The following is a 17,290-nucleotide window of genomic DNA, read 5'->3' on the forward strand; positions in this document are numbered from 1 at the left end:
TGTTATCAGTAGTAGACAAATAAAATTCCTGCCACTGGGAATGCGTCCATGAGCATCTTGTCCACCTTGTATGAATTTTCGATAGGCCAGCCAATTATAGTTTGACTCAGCTTGAAAGAATAAATTAGTTGGGACGTAGAGAAACCAAATTAGTAGAGACTATTTGAAGTTTAGTATTAAAGAAAACACAATTCAGAAAAAAATATCAGAAGAAAATGTTCCTTGTATTCATATTTAGATCTACAAAAGACTTTTAACTTACTGCTTGAGAATACACACCTTGGTAATGGCAACCTTAGAGCAATGACCATAATTTTAAAAACAAGTTATAGCTAATGCCTACTGATGGGAAAAGTAATGGATCAAGGAGGGTGCCTATAGGTTCTATGACAATATAATATATTCATCTTTAATCCTAGATTGCCCTTAGTGGCAAAGAAATGGCTCCAACAAGAAAATAAATTCTCTCTAAAAGTCCTAATGCTATTTTCCTATGATAGGGGATAAACCATTACCGCCCTTTAATGCCAACAAATCCTAATGTACATTTTTTTAGCATGAAATGAAGATTGTTTCCTCATTCAGGGCACGTTTACAAGGCTAAAACCAACTATCTCTCACTTGATCCGACTGTCATACCTGTGTAGGAGATGTTATAATTAGAATTTAGGGATAGTTAGTGAAATTATCATTTGATCATAATATCTCTTATAAGTAACAATAATAGCAGTAATATACCGTCTAGGCATACATCCACGCTCTGGACCAAATAATTAATCAAGAAATTAAATATATGTATCCAATATATTCAATGAACTCATATGATCATGATAGTGATTTCAGTTTAATAAGAACACATCATAATTCATATAAAATCAATCCGAGATACAATGTGCTGTCACATGAATACACTAGAGCAAATGAGAATATCAACATAAAGGTCCAGGGAAATAGGTCAAACCCATACTTAAGACATATTCACACTAAGTACTAGGTATCAGCTCCTCAGTACTCGTGTTAGATAGCCTTGAACAAGATTCACTTCCATGTGACTATAAGCCCTTAAGCTCCTACGGTTATTGAAGAAATTTTCAGAAACTTCATTTTCATAAGTTTCTTTTATTGGACTCCAAGATGTGACATTAACTTCTAAAACCAGATTTTTGCAGAGATGGGTGGAAACAAGCCACTTGCTCATCTTCCATCATAGATGCTGTAGTTATCTTCAGTTTGGTACTAGACAATGAGACAACTTCACGTGCAAGTTTGAATACAGAATCGCATATAGATTTTACCCAATGAAGAAAATAACTTTGAGTTAGATAGTCCAAGGACTTTGTGATGATCCTTTTCTTTGTACATAAACATCAGATTTTTTGTTCATTGTAGATAGCGCAGAGCCTTTGGGCATCTTGCCATGCATGAGTTTGGGGCCACTATCATATTATCCTAGATCTCCAAAGATGAAAACAAGGTCATGTCATATACACATTTACTCATAGTTGAGAGACCAAACAATGATAGGTTATTACTTTTGCTTCATCATTATGAATGTTATGTGGCTATCAAGTAATACACAACTTCCATGGTTTATTTAAGTTTGTTGTAATAAATATTTAACCATTATTAATATCATTTAATATTTATATTAATTCCTCGAATAAATGCAATGGCTTAGGGAATTATAATGATGTTATAATACAATGATCACTAGTGAAATGAAGGTATACCCGATATGTTTCTATTCATTGGATAATCAAGATGGACATCTGTTCATCCAGGTAATATAGCGCTATCTAATCCTACTTATGTGATAAGTATTAATACTCAAGCTTGTTGCACTTCCATGATTTATTCAAGTTCGTCGAAATAAATATTTATTCATGATTATTCTTGTTCGATGTTCGTAATGATTTAGTGAATTAATATAGAGATCACTAGTATACTAATGTGTATTTCAAATATTCCTATTTTTTTGATACCTAAGACAAAGATCAAATTATCTGGATAGAATATCACTATCTAGTTTTATTGATATGATACATATAAATGATCTAATGGGATCAGCGTAGAGACATCAAGGACAAATACTGCCTGCTTTTAAGAGGTATTTATTCCTCACCCTGGATATACATCTTAGTGATTCATTTAGGAGTCTCACACAAATAGATTAAATGTATATGGTAGTAGATGACAATAAATTTTATTTGACAGAGTTTGAAAGATACCTTGTATCTTCACGATCATGAAGTGTAGCATATAAACTCATGGATTGGAAATTTAACATATTGATTGTGTTAAGTACATCATTGATTAGTTCATCAATAATATGTTATAGTTACTTAATTAAGTTGATCAATAAATGTTATTGGATCCTATAAGTTATCAAATTGATTATAAAATGTGACTAGAGGGTAACACGTAAAAATAAAGGATGGTGGAAGATTTAGTTTATTAATGAAGACTTTTATAAAAAGTTCCAAATAATCATGAATAAGTGGGCAACCCATTTTAGGTGCCCATCCTTGCCAGTTCTGAGCTTAGCCCCTGTCTGTTCCAAGTCTTGATGGTGAGAATATCAAAAATAAATTTAAGAAGAGTTGGAGACAAAGAAGAGAAGATCTGACTATCTGTCAATTGTATGAATGCATTCAGAGGCGAGAAAGTTGAATGGCTTGAAAGGACTTTCCTACAATGTAACTCAATGGTGTAACAAGTTCCCTATAGTGTACAGAATGTTTATCACGTTTTAGAGATCATTATGAATTTATTTCCAGATTCTTTTACATGAAAAAGAGTCATCCATTCTTCCATTGGTGGCCCAAAACCCAACACATAGTATGTATTTCCTCATCACAATTAGGGTTCCAGTTTTCACAGTCTACCATCCTTAAAAAAAGGGCTTAAAGGGAATGATTTCTTATCCAAAGCGTGTACATCACATTTTATATAAAGCACCTTATATTTTAATTGCAGTCCTAAAATATGTAGGGATCAGTTTGCATGTATGTTAATTATAATAACGAAGTGTGGTTTAACTATGTGCTTCATATCAAAATGTTTGAATAGGAAATGGCTCATCTTCTCTAACAAATCACATCTTCAAGAGGAAAGCAATATGTCATCAATAGAAAGCATCACAGAAACCTAGCTCCTACCACTTTGGTTAGGGTACATACATCTAGGGTTACATAGATTCAATGAACAGTCTGAAACTGATTTCACTGCAGGACAATGAATGTTAGTGTATCTTTAAAGCAGTTAATAGGAATTATCATATCACTTGGTGTGGAAAAAAACTTCCACAATCAGTTAGTTCTTCTGATGAATTTACTTAAGCCCTTTAGATATCTAACCTCTAGGCATATCCACATAATATTTAGACTCTTGGATATCCCCTTCAATCTCACTGAATAAGGCACTAGAAATATGAGAGGAATTACTCACCTTCTATATTCATTGGAAGCAACAATGAAGAATGAAGAATGAAGAACAACAGAAGGTGGGGGGGGGGGGGGGGGAATTCAATAACAACTCAGAAGGATATCAAAAAAATGTGGACCCAACTCAGAAGAATATCAAACCATTCGAGAAATTACCATTAAAGTATCATTCTCCAAAAAAGTTAATAAAAGTCCCTAACTTAAAGTATAACAACTAACATCCAGAATCCTCGTGTGTCTGACCCACTAGACCCATGTGCCATCTATTTCAAACATTAATGGCCTAGTAACCTTTATTGGGCTGACCTTATTAGTAAACTACATCACATATAGATTAACCCAACTGGTTGGTTAAGTCTCCAGCCTTGGAGGTGCCAAGCTACACGTGTGCATTAGAAGATAAAAATGAGTGGGATAACTCTTTGATGGGTTCATGTCATCATGAGTTGCCATGTATAATCCCTCATCCACTTGATTCTAGATAGAGTATGGTCAAATGTCCTACCTTAATCAGTCATCTTAGTTAATACTTATACATCTGAAAACCGTTGGATAACATCTTTGATGTTCCACTACCTTGGCTGAGGATTTCATTGTATCAACTTCCTTGAGGTGTCTTTTTTTAACTACTCAATACTCCCAGCTTGAATACTCAATACTTTTCTTGATCTACTTGTTTCATCTACAATAAAACTGTTTTGACTTACATCATTAAGAACTCAATGTTCATATACAAAATGAAACGACACATTTCCAAAACTCTTTGGTGTCTCAAGTGGAAGTACAACTTGCAGAACCGTGAAGTGAAACAACTTTGGCACTTTGATAGTATACCATTGAGGAATTCATATGAAGCATATACTATCTATCCTTAGTGTCTCCACACAAATGGCTATCAGATATGCCATACGATTGATATTAGTGGGGTTAACTAATGAACATAAGTATTAATAAGACATCTTTAAAGACCAGCGATTTCTTTATTGAGATCCCATCAAAATTCAGTTGATAATTGCATACATTAAAGTAGTTCATTCTAAAATCACACAATAATAATAATCTATAAATTTCAAATCAATGAATGTAAGCAAGATGATGTAGTCTAATAACTTTGTATACCATGTAATATCAATCAATGCATTGATCAAATAATTTTTGTAGACAAAGAGTGGTGAGAGCTTTCTGAAACAAGAAGTACCACTGTTGGGAAGCTTATGTTAGTCCATATGTAGGCTTGTTATGCTTGGAAACCATATTTGTATTTTTGATGAACATTAAAAGCTTGAACTTGCTACAAGTGAAACTCCTTCAACTCACCATTTAGGCAAGCCATTCTCACGTCATCTAATGTATCTCAAAATTGGGGTGAGTTACTAAGGCTATCACTATTAGAAATGAGTCTCCTGTTGACAAATGAAAAACCTCATAAAATAGTTGATGCTTGCCCTGTACGTAAAGCCTTTTCCACCAAGTCTAGAGACGCATCACGTAATTGTCCTATTCAGATGATGTTAATTCTTATATGTTGATAACACCCTGAATTCGGTCTTTATTTCAAGCAATTTAGCACAGTTTTATGCATTTAAGGAGATTAATATGGGCTGTTATCACATATTTACATGAAATTAATGTTTTCAAGTGATTTCTGATTTTCCACTAATTTTCTGTTGATTTTATGAATTTTCTGTTGATTTTATGAATTTTCTGTTAATTTTATGAATTTTTAGAGATTTATTTGAGCTTGAAATAATTATTTTTAAATGAAAAGGCAGGTTTAGAATTTAATTTCGAGGTAAATTAGTATGGGGATGAATTACTAAATTTTCAAGAATTTTCTAGAATTTTCTAGTTTTTTTCTAGGATTTTATTGTATTTTTTTGGGAATTTGTTCAAGGAAGAAATGAGTTTTTAAATAGGAAAAGGATATATTTATATGAAAAATATGAGTTTTTGAGCAATTTCTAAAGTCGGAGGGGCTTTTCGTAAATTTAGTTGCAATTATGCCCTCAAAAACAGCTCTGCGTCGTGTGTGCAGGCGTAAATATATTATTTAAACAGTTACAGGGTTTTATTGCAATAACTTAGTATTTTTTAATGGTTTTTATGAGAAACAAGAGGAGAGAGAAAGCGAAAGGGACAAATACATAAATATTTTTACGGCGACATCCTTTTGCATGCACACTTTTAAAAGTGGACTTTTCTGCAAATTTCCTGGGAATTCTCTCTCCCATGTAATGCATACACAGCGCACGTACCGTTGATGACATTGCGCCTTGGGATTGGAAGACATTAGTCCAAGCGCACATACATGTGCAAAGCGCTTTGTACAATGTTTATTTTTTTTCTATTTTTCTCTTTATTCTGATTTCAGAAAAGGGGTACGTGGCACAACGAGAATGAACCCGCCATTTGAAGTTTAAAATTCATCATCTAATGAGGAATCGACATGTCATTGCGTGTTTCAAAAGAAAATAATTAAATAAATGGATTTATATCCAATACTTAAAATTAGTTTAAATTCATTTATTATTAACTTTTGATCTTGAAGTCTGATTGAGATGAATTTTTTATGGATTTTCTCGTCTTGATCCCCTCTTTCTATCTGTAAAGTTAGATCATTTAGATAAATCCTACATTGATGGATAAAAATTAATTACTAATTAGGGGTAATATGGTAATTTTTACCACTTAGCCTAAGTATAAAAGCTGAATTACGAGAGGAGGGGGTCATTCTTGATGGTGTTCTATCACAGCTGCTAGACAGAGAGGAGCTCCAGCTTGGATCAACTTGTTTGGTACTTTTTGCTTCATTGTATTTGAATTTTTTGGTGTATTTTGGATGTTGTTAGTTGAATCTCTTAATCGTTCTTCTTAATTTCTGTCTGAACTTTTAAATTGCTTGGCTTGAGCGGCATGTACAAGCTCTGATTAGGATTGAGAGGAGAAATTGAGATATTTACCTGGCTATTCAAGTGCATTTCAAGAAAACTATAAAAAAAATAAAAGGGTTAACTTTGTACGAGATTGAATTTCCCATTCCATTATTCAATAGCGTAGTTGTTCCTGAATTATCAAATCTACAGAATCAACCAAAACAAATCTAAATCTTCTTCTTAATCTGTCTAATTGACTTCTTTGATCCTTTCAATTGGATCAATTAATTCAATTTAGAGCCCCTTATTTCTTCTACATCTCTCATTTATTCTAGCCCCCTTTCTAAATTTCTCCTCTAATTACGGTAATTTGATCTTTGTTGAAGATTAAATTAACCCCAATTAGGTTCAAATTACTCAAGAAGAACATCAATTGGATTCCTTACTAGCTTCTTGGACGACACTTGTACTTACCACTACACATCCTAAGTAGAGTGTTTGTAAATTTTATTGTATAAGCTAAAATTGACAACGACAAGGGTTTAAATTCGGTAAAATTGACCCCTATTTTTTGGCTTATCATATTTTCATTTACAACATATAAGTTTCATAAAAATTCCAACTTCTGTTAAGATTTGCTATGTTTCATGCACTTTAGCTCCTACTTCATTGATTGAAGCCAATGACTTGAGTTTTTGATGTTGCTTGTCAAAATTTACTATGTTCATTTTCATCTAGACTACTACATTTATTCAATTAGTATACCACCTAATTTGATTGGATTATTGGTCCTCCTTGTCTATTAGATCTCATTTACATAATTATTTGACCTTGATGTAGATTTTTGTCTAGTTGGATGGATGTGCTTGAGGTTTTTTGAGGACTAACATTCTTATGTATGGAGTACTATCCATCACTAGGATAATAAATTGTAAATACGAGTGTGTCAAGAAAGAAGAGTATCTACTACTATCCTTTTTCTTGGTATATTTTAAGAACTCATTGAAGATATGATCCCTAAGAATACTATGAAAAACGAAGACTTCTTTGAAGGTGATTGCACGATGATACTCAACAATACTGGTGGTATGTGTAGGAAAAAAGAGATTGTCTCTTGAACTCTCTAGATAGCCAATAAAGTTGAGATCTTGAGATCACTCATATGGGTTATCTAGCTTGACCTCAGGTGGGGAACCCCAAATATCAATCTAAAGAAGGTATTTTACCAGACCATACCTCTTAAGGAATTCTTCTGATGGAGCACGCCAGCCCACTCCATCGGAGACATCTTTAGAGCCGCTATCATCATCATCAACGGCCCTGCCGGTTCGCGTCCAGTCCGACCGGCACGCCAAGGTGAAGGTGAAACACCCAGGTTCAAATACCCCGGGGAAAGAATGTCAGCGTATCTGACCATGTTGATTTTTGTCGGCACGTGCTTCTTATGCTCATTGTATTACCGTGTTTGTGTTCATCATGTCGATGTCTTTCATGTCATTTTCATGTTCGTATCGTTATGTGTTGTCGAATATGTGTCATACATATGTTTAGTTTGTGTTAAAGGGGGATCCCTATGTATAAGACCCCCTGGTAAGGGCACTTGGGCTCTTACCAAGGGATCCTTTGCCCTTAGTAAGGGCCATTGTGCCCCTATATAAGGGGGCACGATGGTGCCCTAGTTCTCAGAATAGGTTTTCTTATTGTTGAAGTTTTTGTTCAGAACTTGGTCTCAAGAGAGAAGAGGAGTGGAGGAGGAGGAGGAAGGGGAATCTAGTGAAAAGGGGGTTCTCTGCAATCCACTGATGTCCACATCCTCGTGTACTTCAGCATCACCGTGCGCTACCGTGCGACGCCGCATGACGCTTTTACTTCCAGTCCGATGTTGACCCAATAGCACGCCTTCCCATTCGCTGAGCCAAGCTGTTGCCTCTGTCGACCACGACACCACATGCTCACTGCGCCGCGTCCCTTCTTGTCGTGCCGCCCGTGCGCATCATCGACATGCACTTCCTAACAAACTGGGCAACGCTAGCATCGTGTGATCCGACGCACAGCCACAACGTTGCTCTGCACATGTGATTAGGCGTTGTACAAACTTGAACCTTGGTGGGCATCCAAAGCAGCCGCTACTGGCCACGCAACGTGAACGCTGAACCTCCACCGCTGGCCCCAGGTACTTTTGCCGTTGACCTTGCCTGTGTGCTGCTGATGCCACTGAGTGTGCCATGATCACCATGTTTGGCAACCCTGAAAGTCCTGCATCCACGCGCATCAGAGTTCTGGCACCCGATGCCCCTCGTACCATTGGCGATGCGCTGTTCGTGCCCCTATCCACGCTGGACCTTGCACGATGGCCAAGCGCCGCGCCGCCTATTGCCCCACTATTATTTCCTGCAGATGCTACCATCATCACTCATGCCCACACTTGAACCGCGTCCTGTGCCATCCACTAGCTGCCCGAGTCGTAGTAACATATGAGCGCGATGCCCCTTAGGTTGCTCCCATTGAGCTCGGCCGCATGCTTTAGCCTCCTGGCTTCTACACTTCTCACATCCCCCATCTTCTTCCAACGTCCTGCTCCAACGCCGCGTCTCTACTGCCTGTCGAGTGATGCCGTGTTCACCTCCGATACACACCCACCAACACCTGCCTGCACTGGCCCTCGCACCGACGAAGATACCAATGACGACTGGCGCCACTGACGAGGCACGTCATTCCCTTCGCTTGTCAGTTATATTGCCATCTTCAGTATATCATCGTCTACACTCTAAGGCGCTCAATTTGTTTAGGTGAAAGTATAAATATCAAAACTATGAGTCGAGTGAATTTCCAGGTACTCACTCATGTTGGACTTTCTTTTATAGTATACTGAGGAACTATATTGTGTTACTTTATAAATACAACAAATGTCTCAGAGTTTTTCTGTTACCGATGTAACAACCATAGTACTTGTGTCTGTCTGATCTAAATGATTCCATGGATTCTCCGTGCTTTTCTACCTACAAATTGAAATCCTTAAAAAAATCCTTGACAAAGATTAGATAGAGAGCCATCTATCTAGAGGAATCATGTATGAGGGTAACAAGGTACTTTTGAATGGTGAAGCAAGGATCAAAAGGTTGAAACACATTAGTGTGAATCAAACTTAGCATAATATGACTTCTATATTAAAATTCTTAAAGGCATTTAATATATTAGCCTTTACACAACTAACATGATTGTGGAAGTCTGATAAATATACAGAACCTCTAAATATCAGGATGAACTAAAACTCCCTAATCTTCCGCATATAATAAGGGATAAGCGATCCTAAAACATGAGAGTTCACTAAATGACTGATGGATGATATAGTCATTGGCAAGGAGATGCTAAGGATAGACTATGGATAGTGCTCGTTATCCAAAATAGTTCAATAAATTGATCTGTAGGAATCCCTTAAGGGTATTATACCAAATCGTCAATCACGTTGATTCACAGCTGTGTTAAGTGTTATTTAGATGTAAGATACAAAAGACATCTTGAGGATGGATGGTTGTGCTTTGACTATGATCGGCAAGTTCCTATTAATACAATTATAAACCATCTTGTCTCGTGTACAATAATAATATTATGAAGGTGATTGAGTGGTCAAGATGGCATCATCAACCCTTGGTATAAGTGCAGGTAGCCCAAGAAAGATAGAGTGATGAAGTCCTAGGCAAAGATAAAGAAATACTCGAATGACCATTTAGGGCGTTAATGTTGACCATTGATGGAGGCGATTTGCGTGTTAATCTTTAATGTCATTGTAAATTTAATTTGCCTACAATCATATAAATTTGATAAGAATTGATAAAAAAACTCAAACGTATAGTTGGAGTAACATCGTCTCCACAATGATTGAGTTATAGTTAATGATCAATAATAATACTAATACTAAAGGTAATGAATATAAGAAGGAATAAGTAGTTAGTAAGTAGAGGGAATATTAGGTGAATAAGAGAATGAGAGAATATTGGATTATATTTATATGTTTTTGTAAATAATAGAAAGAGTATAGAAGATAAGTGGAATTATAGAGTTTATTTAGTTAGTAAGAGGGCTAATTAGATATGTTAGAAGAATCTGTAAGGTTGTAAAACTAACTAGAGAGTTAGAGGAGTTAAGTTTCTGGCTAGTTTAGAAAAGCTTTAGGTAAAAGGATTGTAATAAGACAATAGAAGAAAGTTAGGAGAAAGTAAAGATACTAACAAGAATTCTAAGGAAGAATTTTATTATTAGTAAGTTAGGTATAAGAGTTGATTTTGATATATATGAGTTTAGTAGCTACAATATAGCTATATATATTAGTATATATATAGGATTGATTTTGAGAGTTAATTGGTTGATTTAGTCAAACACCCAAGAGATGTTCGACCAAATGACCAAAGGGAGACTGGAATATATTTTATGGTCTATATATTCTTTTATATTTTCTTTGTAGAAGAAACAATCGGGTAAAAAAGGGTAGTTTTGTCAAATGCCAGTGAGGTACTCAACAGAATGCCTGAATGGATATTGAAATAGGATATATGTATATTTTTATGTATTTTTTCTATATGATTCTTCTGATAGAAAATCAAGTAAATTATGCGGGTGATTATATCGACACCCAAGAGGTGTCCGACAAAATGCCCGTGACAAGTCAGGATAGAGTAAATGAATATGTAAATGTGTTTATTTAAATTTTTATAAGAGTTTTTAAAATAAACTTATATGGATGAAATATTATTATTAAAAAGCGAAGGTGTTTGATGAAATGCCAAAATGGAATAACGGTAAAGAATCGTCGATCAAACTGAACAAACTTGTCGATAATAAGAAGTAAATCAAATTTATACTATGAACCTCCTAAATTTCAACAAGATAAACTCATGACTTACCAGACTCTGTCCTAAATCAAAGAATTGGGAGAGGTAGCGATGATTGCCATCACCTAGCATTAGTGTGCATTTTCCTCCTCTCGTCACTCCCTTACTGACATAGAATCAGCACTCTCTTCATCCTCTCTGAAGCCTTGCTGAGTTCATGATGCTAAGTCAGAGCTGTCACAACTCTACCGAGCAATCTGATTTCCAAGAAGGGAACTCCACCTGTCGTCTTCGTTCCTGTGATGAGAGATGAGAGAAATAGAGATCCCCCTCTCCCTTTAAGGGATTGAGAGAGGTTCTCTCGACCCTTGAAGGGTTGAGACCTGATCCAACGGCCCTTTGGGGGCCATTGGATCGGCCTGTGGTCACCTTGTTGGCGGCCTCCGTTGGCCGGCTGACAAGGATGACGGCTTGGGGGTGAAGAAGACAATATTGCCCCACAGCCATTCGATCTTCCTTTTAAATGGGTCAACAACGGTGATTACATCACAGCGGTCGACCCATCTCTAATAGGTGTACCCCTTTCAGCCATGTCAGCTGCATTGTCAGGATGCGTCGTCATCTTTATGCCTTGTGATTGGTCCATTTGGGCAGTCCCTCAGCCGCGCCAGCCACAACAGGATGAGATCTCATCACCAACAGGTGCCATGAAAAGGAAAATAAAACCAATTAAATAGGATGGGATAGATCTCACCATCCGATCTTCTTTAAGGAGATCGAATGGATGAGATCATATCTACCTATTTAAAATAAGCCCGAAATGACACGTGCTTTGGGCCAAGTTGGCTCAAAGCCTGGTCATGGTTTTCTTTCTAAATTTCATAAGATCCTGGCTCAACGGGCTGCAATTACTTAGTTTCTTGTTGGCCCAGCCCGATGCAAAGGTAAAAAGAACATGGGGATATAATCCCATATTGGAAGATTGAAAAAAATCAACACTAATTAAAACTTTTGGCATTTATCTTAGATCGAATTAAAACTACTCACCTCTCTTGCGTGCACAGACTCCTTTGTCTTTGTGGGCTTATGTGGCCCTTAATGGGGCCCTCTTTGGTGGCCAAGTGGGTTTGTGCTACTGGGTGCCACCCCTTGCTGGCTGTGAGTGGGCTTGATTGCATTGTGTTTGCTTGCCTGTGCCAAACTTGGGCCTAATGCGCCCAGGGTTTGACGGTCCCGGTCTGGTCCGTACTTTTAGCAAGGACCTAAACCTTACCTAAGGATCGGCCCGGTTCCGGTCTGGTCTCGTCTGGTCATGGTCTGGTCCTAGTCCAGTCATGTTGACTAGTCAAAGTTGAAAAACAAAATGTCAAGATAAAAAAATGGTATAGACTTCTCATCAAAGGGAAAATTTGTTTCATAGCCACTTATGAGCCCATCTTGAAAAATGAAAAGAAGAATAAAATAAAAAGAGACGTAGAAAAGAAGAATGAAAGAAGAATAATTGAACAGTAAAAGAACAATAAAAGAATAATTAAAGAAGAAGAAAGGAAGATGAAAAGGAAGAAGGTAAATAAACATAATGTAGAAATAAGAAAATCAGGAGAAAGAGGAAGAAGGAAAATAGTAGGAAAAAGGTAAGGAAGAAGAAAAAGTAAAAGAAGACCTGAAAAAGAGAATAATAATAATAATAATAATAATAAGAATAATAATAAAATAAGAACAAAAGAGGATAGAGAGAAGAAGAAAGAAGAATAAAAAAAGAAGAAAAGAATAATAAAAAGAGGAGAAAAAGAAAGTAAAAGAAGAACAAATGATGAAAGAAGAGTAAAATAAAAAGAGAAGAAGCCCAAAAGAAATGAAGAAAACTTTACATAGGGTGTAGAGTGGAGAAACCTAATATAGCTTAAAATACCATGAAACAAACTTGACAGAGTTGGAGGAGAGAAAACAAAAAAAGGATAAACTAAACATTCTCAAGATTGAGAGCAAGAAAGAGGGACTCAAAGAGTGGGAGAGAGAGAGAGCATGAGAGGGAGTGCACGCGAGAGAGAATGGGAGAGAGAGAAGAGAGCGTGCGAGAGAGAGAGAGAACAGGGGAGAGAGAGTGCGAGAGAGAGAACAGGAGAGACATAGAGAGAACAGGAGAGAGAGTGCGAGAGAGAGAACAGGAGAGACATAGAGAGAAGAGGAGAGAGAGAGTGGGAGAGAGAAAGAACGGGAGAGAGAGAGAGCAGGAGAGGGAGAAAGCGTGCGAGAAGAGAGAGAACGTAGAGAGAGAGAGCAGGAGAGGGAGAAAGCATGCGAGGAGAGAGAGAACGGAGAGAGAGAGAGAGAAAGAACGGGAGAGAGAGCAGGAGAGGGAGAAAGCGTGCGAGGAGAGAGAGAACGGAGAGAGAGAGAGAGAGAGAGAGAGAGAGAGAGAGAGAGAGAGAGAGAGAGAGAGAGAGAGAGAGAACAGGAGAGACAGAGAGAGAACAGGAGAGAGAGAGTGGGAGAGAGAAAGAACGGGAGAGAGAGAGAGCAGGAGAGGGAGAAAGCGTGCGAGGAGAGAGAGAACGGAGAGAGAGAGAGCAGGAGAGGGAGAAAGCATGCGAGGAGAGAGAGAACGGAGAGAGAGAGAGAGAAAGAACGGGAGAGAGAGCAGGAGAGGGAGAAAGCGTGCGAGGAGAGAGAGAACGGAGAGAGAGAGAGTAGGAGAGGGAGAAAGCATGCGAGGAGAGAGAGAACGGAGAGAGAGAGAGAGAAAGAGCGGGAGAGAGAGCGGGAGAGGGAGAGAGCGAGCGAGGAGAGAGAGAAGGGAGAGAGAGAGAGAGAGAGAGAGAGAGAGAGAGAGAGAGAGAGAGAGAGAGAGAGAGAGAGAGAGAGAGAGAGAGAGAGAGAGAGAGAGAGAGAGAGAGAGAGAGAGAGAGAGAACAAGAGAGAGAGAGAGAGACAAAGTGAGAACGAGAGAGAGCAGGCGAGAAAGAGCACATGAGAGAAAGCGAGAGATGGAGGGAGAGAGAAAGCAAGGGAGCAATATATAGAGAGGGGGGGACGCGACCAGGCAGGGGTGGGTGAGAGGGGAACATGATTGGTGGGGGAGGGGGAAGGGGGTATGATTTTTTTTCTATTATTTTAATCTGGTACCGGTCGGGTTTGACCATCAGACTGAAGCCGGTCCACTCTAAAATGGTGGACCTGCGGTCTCGAATCGGTCTGGTCCCTAGATGGCCGCAATAAATAAAACATTTTTTTCTTTATTTGTTTTTATATATGTAATTTTTTTTTCTCTGATTTGCCTTTATATTTCCTCTGAAATAGCATAAAGGACGTACTAAAAACAGAATTAATCATATTAAAATTGACTTAACACATATTTCATATTAAGAAATTATTGAAATGGTAAATCATGTGAAAATTTTATCAAAATTGCTTTGTTTTTGTATTTGCTATATTTAGTGCATGAAATGCAAATTATAGTTAGGATGATAATAACACACATGAAATTATCTAAAACATATCTTGAATGCACATGATTGCATGCCACATTTTAAATCCATCAACCATACCCTAACTCATATAGGAGCATCAAGCGGATGAAGGAAAATACAAACAGGGCAATCAATAATTGAAAGGTTTCTTGAGTGAGTCAGTACACTCATTTGTATCTTCTAGAGTATGAGGTACAGCCTGGCATCCCTTGGGTTGGAAACTCAACCAACTGGTTGGTTTAAATATATACACTTACAGATACGATGCTATAGATAATTTTCAGTGCTAATAAAGGTCACTGGCCTACTAGAGTGGTTAACCAGATGGATACATAGGATTACAAGGTCATAGACAAACGGGATTCGAGACGTTAGAAAGTGCAATTAAAGGTTAGGGATTTTTATAAAAAAACAGTCATCAAGCATGAATTGGGGAAGAATGAACCCAGTACATATTTTTTCAGGTGCCCACCCTTCTTCTCTCTTCTACACTCCCAATATGATCAAACAATGTGACGACAATGGGGAATCAATAATTTTGCACATCAAGATGAAGGAGGAGATTCAATATGTCTAGAGGCTATACACATGAATAACTCATTCCACCTCACTGAAAGGGACTGAGAAGTCATGGATCTGATTTGTGCACAAGTAATTTCATTATAGGTTTTGGAGTGACATTACGATTCCACTCATAGTCCTAAAGTCCATGAAATATTTTGGTTTCACCTAAATCATGGCTCTAGACCCCAACACTTTATGCAAATAAGAGAATTTTCCATTATTAAAGGCATTCCTAGATGAGTCTAAAGACACTCAGTAATTATGGATCAAACTTCTTCAAAATGATCGAATAAAAAATACCCATCCAAATTTAGCAATTCTCTGGTGCCTTGGGTGGTGTAGTAATCTCCCACAGATTTGAAATGTGACTGCTTCATATTTATAGAGACTACCTTATTCAAAATCCCTACAAGGTGATTGAAATGACCATAACGGTACCCAAGTCAATTCACCAAGACTATTAAGGAACATAGTCTAGATTTGATTCATGCATTGTTACATAGGCTACTTCATTTGGCTGATGCTTTGCAACCATGCCTTCTATTCAGCACAATTTTTTGTAGTGGCCATTTTCTTATCCTTGTTGTATCCCTGTGCAATGTGGTTCTTTCCCTTTACTGCCCTTGTCTACCGGTTCCTATAATCATGAACATATAAGTTTATGTTGTTACATAGGCGGAAGCATACTCGCCATAAGAGATTTTTTCATCCAAGACACACTAATTAATTTACTGAGAGAACGTTGCTCCTTGATCCAATTGCAGGATATGGATGCATCGTTTCCTTCCCACTTGCACACCCTTTTCCATATTTCTTATCTTATCTCTCTCCAATTTTATCTATCATTTCTTATCTCTCTTCTATTTCACACCTCTAACCTCTTCTCTTTCTCGCGTCTTGTCTCTCTGTACCTGTCTCTCTTTGATCATTTATCTACCTTATTTATTGTGTATAATCTCTCATTCATTCCTCATTTCTCTCTTTCTCTCATGTTTCTCATCTCTCTTGTCGTTCTTGTTTCTTTTTGCTCTCTCTCTTCATTCTCCTTTCTTTTTTCTAGACTCTCTATCTGCTTGCTCATCTCTCTCATTGTTCTTCTTTATCTGCCGTTTATCATCTCTCTCTCTCTTGTTATTTGTCTCTCTCTAACTCTTATATCTTGTGTGTGTATGTGTATCTCTCTATCTGTCTATCTATCTATCTCTCGATCTCACTACCAGCTGCCTCTCTCTCATGTTACATATCTCTCTCTATCTCTTTCCTCTGCTGCCTCTCTTTCTCATGTTTCTTATCTCTCTCTATCTCACTCTTCTGCTGCCTTTCTGTCTCCATCTATTTCCTCTCTCCCTTGTTGCTCTTATCTCTCTCACTCATTTCACATATAACTTGATTTAAAGAGTACAGGGTCAATAATTTGCATTTATGTCCCGATGTTTTACAAAAACTAAATACTTGCCCCAACAAGTGCTCTCTAGCCAAGAGAGATATTCTTTCATCATTTATTGGCACCTTGATGATTCTGAAGATTTATTGACTTACTAACATGCATCCTCATTTGAATTGTCTTGTGTTATTCCTTCTCTTAAATATGTGTTCGCTTCTTATATAAGGATACTCATGACAGCAGACATTCAGTAGAATAGTTGGACCCATCTCCCACTTCATGATGATGAAAAGCTTCCTCTGTCTTATATCTCACTTTGTGAAGTTAATCTCTATTCCTCTCACAAGAACAAGAAGAGGTGAGAAGACTGAGCAAGATAGAGAAGGGGAAGACGAGCTAGGTAATGGATCATTGACATTAATCTCACACATTAGCCTTACAACTCGGTTGTTATTTATATTAGCCTATAATACCCCGTTGTAGTTTTCAGTTTATATAACTTAGTCATTGTCATCATAAAGAAATACAATGGATATGTAAAGACGGACTCCTTACCGTTAAACTTGTTTCTCTATGTAGATTTAAGCCTGACCATCTATATTGAATCATATTTAGCATTAAACTTAGAACCCAGCTACACGGGCAACCGATTGCCCCAAAGGAATCTTAGGCAACAGGGACACGTGGAAAATAAGCCACGTGTCTTGCAAGGATTGGGCGTGGAAGC

The sequence above is a fragment of the Wolffia australiana genome, chromosome 11 (assembly GCF_029677425.1).
Source record: "Wolffia australiana isolate 7733 chromosome 11, ASM2967742v1".
NCBI lineage: Eukaryota > Viridiplantae > Streptophyta > Magnoliopsida > Alismatales > Araceae > Wolffia > Wolffia australiana.